This window comes from Corylus avellana, chromosome ca7, assembly GCF_901000735.1.
Source record: "Corylus avellana chromosome ca7, CavTom2PMs-1.0".
Taxonomy (NCBI): Eukaryota; Viridiplantae; Streptophyta; class Magnoliopsida; order Fagales; family Betulaceae; genus Corylus; species Corylus avellana.
Window position 1 is genome coordinate 19,481,981 of NC_081547.1, and position 9,031 is coordinate 19,491,011.

Genomic DNA, 9,031 nt, shown 5'->3' on the forward strand with positions numbered 1-9,031 from the left:
GCATCCAGTCACTGCTCATGCGCATCCTTTGAGATCATCCACATGATGTTCTTCATATCAACCTCGATCTGCTCCACCCGGTCGTGTCCCTTGAGTAGCCGATCTCCTCTTCAAAGCCCATGACGATGGACAATGTGACATAGAACCAAAGAGAGGTTTTGACCTTCTCTCGTTGACATCCCATCAAGATGGACAAGTGATGCAGAGCCACTGAGAGGTCTCGACCTTATTCTGTTCGAAGCCCATCACAACGGGAATGTGACATGGAGCCACAGAGAAGTCTTGGTGACCCCATCGTAACACGAAGGAAAAAATCTGAGCATAAATTCTACATCTTGAATCATTTGGCTCATCTCTTTTCCCATAGCTCTCAAGCAAGCATTGGACATTTTTGGTGAGTTCTCTCGTGTTTTTGACTCACGTCTTGAGAGTGTGTTCATTTATCCCCTTAGTCATGAAATGTTCTATTTCATCTTGTCCAATTACACCCCTAATCTTCGATGGGATTGACTATGCATATTGGAAAGTGCATATGAGAGCTCACTTGAAAGGATTGAATGACAATGTGTGGTTTGTTTATGAGAAGGGTTCGGTTTAACCAGATGGTGACTACGAAAATTGGCACAAGGATTATGTTGTTAAGAGCAATTGGAACAATAGGGGTTTGAGTGCTATTTTTAATCGTAGATCCAGTGGTGAATTTCGTAGAATCTCCATGTGCACTAATTCCAAGGAGTTATGGGATACTTTTGAAACTAACCATGAGAGAACCAAAGGTGTAAAGAGGTCTAAGCTTCAAATGTTGACCTTTAGATTTGAGGAAATCAAGATGAAGGAAGAAGAGACCTTTTGGTGAGTTTTCTGCCCAATTGTGTTATATTGTTAACTCTAGTTTTAGCCTTGGTGAGAAAATATTTGAGATCAAAGTGATTAATAAAATTCTGAGATCGCTTTCTCAACGTTTTGATTCCAAAGCGACTGCAATTGAAGAGAACAAGCATATGTACTCCTTAAAAGTGGATGACCTTGTAGGTTCCCTAATAACCCATGAGAGTAGAAGGATTAAGCGTAGAAAGAAGAATCTGGTTTTGAGATCCTCCAAGAAGGATAATGAGCTTGTTGTTGAATCTTCTGATGACGAGTCTTCTAAATATGAGATTATGTCCCTTTTGACAAAGAACTTTCATAAGTTTCTCAAGATCACAAGAAGGACCGGTAGGACTTCTTTTGCTATTCCCTCCAAGAGGACTCCCAAAGTGATGCCTCTGATAAAAATACGAGAGGAACAATGAACAAGAAGAATCGTGGTGTTCAATGCTATGAATGCTCTGGCTATGGTGTAACGTCCCCAAAATTAGCCTTGGCTAACTTGGCAAGGTTACTGTCAATTACTCCAGTTAAATCAACTTTGGCCAAATGAGAAATCGTCCCTCTAAGCATTATCAGAGTTAAGGCATAGGAAGGTGAAGAAACCCTGAGAAAACTATAAATCATTACAAGGGCAATTATATTCCTCAAGTTAAGACATGGAGCAACTAGTTATCAAAAGGCAAACCTGATAACAATTTGAAGAATCTTAAGATAAAGCTGTGGTGGCAACTGCGCCACGCTGGGGTCTTAGCTACAAGCTTCCTAAAAGGGTAATAACAGGGTAAGTCTAAAATTTAGTAAGTAAACCTTACAATTAGGCATGACATGAAGCTCATTATTAAGCAGAATTAAGCGTGCAATTTTGATAATGATTAAAAATAAGGTGTTGTCTCCGTTAATATACCATAAAAGTATTGTTTGGTTTACAAAAGAGTGGTGTACTCCCAGCAGTAATTGCCCAAATATTTTAATGCAGCAAACTAATGATTTATAGGTCATAACTATCATGTATGGTCTACCCGAGATATTACCTTTGCTCATATCATACACGTGGTTAGTTAACTGGCATATACCACATTTTTAAGGAAAGTGCCCGTAAGTGGTTACTTACCTCGTATGCTCACTCGAGTCCTCCGACATCACGAATCCACGCTATAACGAAACACGACATATTGCTATAAGCAGTACTAGAGAACTCTACAAGGGTCCATCTAACAGAAAGAGTTGTTAAAACCTCGTATCATACATTTGTGGTTAAGGGGACGAGTGACTTGCTCTCTGGACGAGCGCTTGTTCCCTAGGGCAAGCATTTTGCCAGTGAATAAGACTCGGCCAAGAAACCCTAAAAATGCGTCTAGGCTTCTATCTAAAGCTATGGCTTGGTACTTCTATTTCTAGGTTCTAAAATAAACATGCATATTGCAACACAAGAAATCAAAGAGGTGTTTAAAAGCCTTTGAAAACATTTATCTTTCTTTTTAAGGAATAGGCACATCTAAGTGCAAAACATTTTATCAAGCAACTTTAAAAGGAAACAGAAGTGGTTTGAAAAACCCTTCCGAAGTCATTCTTTGTTTTCACAAGAAAACGGATATGAGGACAACATCTTTAAAGCTTGTAACATTAAGAGAGTAAATTGCAATACTTGGAAAGTTTAACTTCAAGATATTAACAACTAAGCTAGCATAATCAAATCAACAAAATATAAGGGGATAGGGTGGTTACCTCAACAAGCAAGCTATTCAAGGCTCCTCCTCCTTCTTCAAAGGCACTCATAAAGCTCACACACTCTCAATTGACAAAGAAGCAGAGTTTTGTCAAGGTTTTAAAGAGCATTTTGAAGGCTAGGTCAAATGGGGTGTGGGGGTATGTATAAGGGAAGGAAGCTGAGGGCAAAATGGGAAAACTTCTGAAAAGGGGCGAGCGCTTGTGTGTACTATAGTGTCAAGCGCTCGTGTACTGTAACACAAAGGGGTTAGAGTTGTAGGTGGCATACGCGGGTAAAAACTAGCGGTATAGAAATGGTCAACGAGCGCTCGTCCAGTGGGGTTGGTCTTGGGCTTTTGCTTGCTAAAAGGCCCCAAGGGCTTAGGCCCATTAAGGAAGGTCTAAGGTTTACTGTATGGGCTTGTTTAGAGGCTAATAACTTGTTGAGTAAAGAGTTAAAACTCTTTTTAAAATGATATAAAAAGTCAGGGAGTTACATATGGGCATATAAGGGTTGATTGTCGTAAATTTAAAAACACCAAGGATAATGCCATAAATGCTTCTGTTAGTGATGAGTCTAAGTTTGATGACTCCATGGACTCCAAGAGTAAGAAAGTGGTCTATAGAGCTTTCCCGGCAATTGTGAAAAATGTTGATGTTGTTTCTATTTCAGGTACTTTGAAGAATGGAGAAACATGTGAAGATAGCTCACAAGGGGAGTTTGATGATGGTCAAGGTCTCCAAGTGGCCTATAATCAACTCTACAAGGAGTGTGTGGATTCCAAGAAGAATGGTTGGAACCTTCTCAAAAGATTGATCATGGCTGAAGAAGAAAAATGTATGGCTTCATGATCTTTTGGATGCAGCCAACAAGAATGAAAGTTCTTTGAAGACTGAAAGAGATTCCATGAGTACTAGGGTGATTGGGCTAGATTATGCCTTATATAAATTGAGAATCAAGAACTCTTTGTTGTTGGATAGCTGGATGTTCTAGGAAATCTAAGGATACCTCTAATGTTGACGCCTGTGTTGAGTCTCCCATCTCTAAATTGAACAAAATGTTTGGTTTTCAAAAACCTTACAGTGACAAGTGTAGGCTTAGTTTTTATCAAAATGCTTCTACTTTGCAAGGCTCTCTTGTCAATAAAGGATAAATGATTTTTGTTCACCCTTCCTAGTTTTTGACTCATGCTCCTAAGGGTGATAGTAAGGGTAGGAAAGAGTTCATGAACCTTAGGTCCAGTGATAAGAGTCATGGGTTGAAGGGTTCAAGAGGTCCTAACCCTCATAAGAGACAACCTGTTCAAAAAAGTCTTCTTACTTGTCATTTTTGTGCCAAAGTTGGTTACATTCGACCTCATTGTCGATGCCAAGTGCCTATGGAGACTATGGATGTGAACTATCCTCCATGATATAGGATATTGTCCTAGGAGTGATATGAAGAGCCCCTATCTCGATGATATAGGATATTGTCCACAGGTTGGACGAATTTGAGGGTGTAATACCTTGGCCTTTACTAGGGTTTAGGTAAAACCCAACAGAAAATTTATGCCCAGAGAATGTTCGAAGGCTCCCTCGAATGATCGTTGTGAACGTTCAAAGTTGGATGTGAACATTTGCAAAGGAACAATCGAAGTGGGATTGGAACGTTGAAGTTAGATTCGAATGTTTGAAGTTTACAACATATTGTTTTTTAAAACCTAAGACACGTCAGCCCATCTGATTCATTTGGCTCACCTATGAGTAGAATTCTACACCACTTGGCCTTCATTTCCACCCTTCTCCAGTTAGAAAACCCTAAGGGGGAGAGAGAGAGAGAGAGAGAGAGAGAGAGAGGAGAAAGGAAGGAGGAAAGAACGTTGGTCTTGAGTTTTATCTCAAGAAAGGTAACATCTTTACCCTAATCTCATGTCTACTACCTTCTAGCCAAAATTTCTCTAAGTTTATTTCTCTCATTAAGCTTTGAAGTGTTACGTTGAGTTTATTTAAGAGGTTTATGTTTTGTGATGGGTAATACGAGTTGGGAGTTGTGTTTTGTTTACATTAAAATGTGTTTAGCATGTTGAGGTTGTTAGTTTTGTTGTAAGTACCTTATAAATGCAAAGGTTGTTACCAATCTACTAGTTGTTATTGTTTTATTTTGATATTAGTAATGTGTTTGTGAGTTAATAATCGTGGACATACTTTTTGGTGCATAGACATGTTATTTGTGGTTAGGACAATATAGGCTTGATATTAAGACCTTAAATCGTGTTTGGGTAGGTAGAGTTTAGACCTTTTTGTCAATGAGAGGTTTTGGTAGACCTTCAAATATTCCAGGGGAATTACCAAACGTTTGTGGCTGAATGTTCGACTGCTAGACAGAGTAACCACTTTAACCCTTATTTTAGTTTAAGGGTATTTTGGCTAGATTAGGGCTTAATTTTAGATTCATTGACAAATTTAAACATCATAGGTAGTTGGAAGGATTTCCCGGGAGAAGACTCCACCCCTCCCTCTGTCCCTGCATGCGAGATAACGACTATACACTTACTATTATAAAGGTTAGCCCTATGGTTAAATAGATTTACTTTTATTGTTTGACATTGGATTCAATGGTTATTTGTGACAAATGCACCATGAAATGATGGGTCATTATTATGGATTTGCTAGTAGTGTAGGCCAGTCAAGGTCAGACTCGATTGGGCTGCTAGGATATGATAGTATGCAACAATATTTGGCATACCAGTATTGTACTACACGTTTCTCAAGACAAATCCAACCCTACCAAGAAGGGATTAAGGACTTAGATAGTCCATATGGAGTTGAACTATAACTGTTTCCTTTAATTATCATGAACTATATCTATATTGCATCCTTATGTCACACGATCTACAAAACTAAGAAGCTTACTTTAGTCTTGTTTGTAATTTATAGGCTTTTGTTAACCACTGAGTTCATTGCATAAATAACATTTCATTCATATATATTATTACTCACTAAGTTGTGGACTTACGCTTGTTTCTTTCCACTTGTAAAACATGTTTTGTTTTATAGTCGAAGTTTTTGAGGATGACAGACCCCAGAAGACGGTATGTTTGCCTAGAGGATATTATCAAGATCATCTTTGAGGATTTGCACTCTGAGTGGCTCAAGGCTGTGTGGGATGGCAATAACGATGCACGCTATGATATGATTGAGATTATTCACCTAGTTTATCTTCTTAAGTAAGGGTGGGGAAAAACACTCCCAACTAGCAAACCTGCCTCGATCTGCCTAGTCCCGCGTGGATTTTAAGTGTTTTTTTGTGGGTACGGGTTGGATTTCTTCCAACCTGTGTGGGGCAGGGCAGGTTGCGGGAATAGCAATTTTTTCTCTGTGGGTACCCGTCCCGCCCCACATAGGTATAAAAAGAAAAAACCCTAACCCTAATCATTTTAGCCCCTCTCTCTCTCTATTCTGAGCCATTTCTCTTCTCTCTCTCGTCTCTCATCTGCTCTCTCCCCCTCTTGCTCTTTCTCGTCTCTCTTGCTCTCTCTGTTTTGTTCTCTAACATGGCCACCTCAGTAGCCCCCATCGACGGCATCGCAGCGGCAACGTTCTGGTCTATCTTGAAGCGAGTCCAACGAACTGCCAGCGAGTCCAACGAGCTGCCAGCGAGTCCCACCAGGTCCGAGTGATGGCCGTAAGCAAGACCAAACCGGTTTCTCTTGTCCACCAAGTCTACGACTCCGGCCATCGCTGTTTCGGCGAAAACTACATTCAAGAGCTCATTGAGAAAGCTCCTCAGGTTCTTTCTTTCGCTTTCCTTTTCTGAGGAAGCGAAGGATGGAAAAGAACCCAACCCGCACAACCCGCAATACCTGCCCTGATCTGCCTCGCCCCTCATTACCCGAACCTGTGCAGATAAGCTTCAATTTGCCCTGGTAGCAGGTTGGAATTTTCAAACCCACTGGGTGTGGGGCTGGTTGGGGAAAATGCCAATATTTGCCCCGCCCCGACCCGCGCCCACCCCTATTCTTAAGATTAGACATTCATGTTTGCTAATACATATTCTGAGACTTGGGTTATGTGATGATTATCCTATATTTAGATGCTCTAGTACTTTAACTTTGGTTTGTAATATTTATCTTTAACACTCTAATGACCAATAATATAACACTGATGGATATCTATGTTATCTTTGATACTTTAGTTTAAACTCTAGTGATTTTCTATTGCGGGTTGAGACGTGCTATACAATATGCTGCGGTCCTCTTCCCATCCTCCCATTTTGCAAAACCATCTTGGATATGTGGGACCCATGTGTAGGACCCACATAGATCCCATAGATTCAATGGTGATTTTGAAAATTGGGAGGATGGGAGAAAGACCTCTACATACTAATCTAACAATCATTTCTCATTGTGGGTTAATTAGTGGCTATCTTACTTATTTTGGGTAATTACTTTTTTTCCCCATGAACTATAATGCTATGTCAATATCCCTACATGAACTACCAACCTTACTGCCTAACCCCATCAGACTACCATTTTCTTTCCAAAATTCTCATTCCATCAGTCAAACTCGTTAAAAAATTTGAAATGACCTAAATACCCTAACTTTATAAACAAAAACTTACAAATAATACCCTTAAAATTAAACAAATTAAAAAATAGATATATATTATTAATGCATACGTACCATAAAAAAAAAAACAAAAAAAAACTAAATAAAAATGAAAACAAAAAATATAAATATATTGAAATTAAAAAACACTTATAAATTAATTTATAAAAATAAAAAAGTAAATATAAAAAACTAAAAAAACAGTTAAAAAAGACTTAAACTAAAAGATATATATAAATGTAAAATTAGTCAATGTGGTTGTCCTAAACTAAAAATACATCTGTGTGATATCAAAACAAAAATAATAATAATTCAGAGATTATCAAGATAAGCCAAAATAACAATTTAGACCCTCTAATCAAATTCCGTCAAAATACTTGACGGATTCCATTAGTGTATCACGTCATCACCAATAGAATGATGATACATGTCATTCTTAATTAAAAGTAAATAAATATATTAAAAATATAAATATATAAATTATTTTTAAATTAAAAAAAAATTGAGGCTGGCTTTCAATCGGCAGCCACCCCCTAGTGTTGTGTCAATTTATATTAACTGGCAAGTTCACGAATCGATTGTAGTTAATGGATTGCAAGTGCGAGGTCGATCTCACAGAAAATTGTATTCTTGAAAGAGTAATTTAAATCTAAACTAATTAAATCATAACCTAGTTCCAAAAGGGTTTTGAATTTTGATTTTTGAAATTTAAAAGACAAAACATAAATTAATTAAAATAAACTAAGAGATAAAATACTAAGGTTTGGGAATTCATACTCACCGAATCATAACAACATACTTCCATGTTCATCAATATTAATCTGAAGTTCTCACAATTAAAATCTTAGATATGCTTTACTATGCTTCAAACAATTAATCAAAACCATACCATATATCCATTCATTGCACAAATCACAAAAGGAATCCAATATCAATTAAATCATTAGATGTATTCGTAAATCGCAAAAAATATCCAATTTTAATTGAAACACCAAATCTATCCGTAGAACAAATCACAAGGGATATCCAATTATTTAGGCAAATAAAATCAAGCAATCAATTATGTGAAATTATCTTAAATCATCAAGTGTATCCTTAAATCACAAAAGATATCTAAAAATCACTCCAAACATTGAAAATAAGTAAAACAATTGAAATTTTAAACCCAATAAAATCAGATAAATAAAGACTTACATGAAAGTATTGATGTTCTTCATTGGTGAGGCTTCATCCTCAACCTTAGTTGGGAATTAGCTCCACATAAAAATAAAAACTAAACTAAACTACAGAGAAAAGTCGTGGATTACATTCTGTCTCCAGACTTGTCTCCCAAAACTAGTCTCTGGAATTCTCTCCCTTTTCTTGAATGCAAAGAGGTCTATTTATAGGCTTGTGAGAGTCTTAGAAGCCCTAGCAAACCTAGATAATTCAGAGGTCTGTCTTCCAGTCCAAATAGAAGTCTGAAATCATAATAAGATTCATCCAGATTTGTATCCTTTTATTGTGGGGCGATTTTGGCATGGTAAACGTCTAAATTTGGAAAATACTATTTCACAATTAACTGTAGTATTTTGTGTTACATTTCTAAGGCTGCTTGAATCACCTCAATCCAATACCTGAGGGTGGCCGTGTGCCACCCTTAGCTCTAAGGTGTGGTCGAAACCACCCCCAACCACCATTGGGGGTGGTTTCGGCCACCCCCTAGGCTCCATGGGGGTGGCCGAGCCACCTCTAGTGCCCACTGGGGGTAGTTTCAGCCACCCGCTTAGGCACCAAGGGGGTGGCCTTGGAGCCAAGGGGGTGGCTCAAATGGCCAAGGGGGTGGCGCCACCCCTTGGAGCCAAGCCACCCCCAATTTTTTTTATTT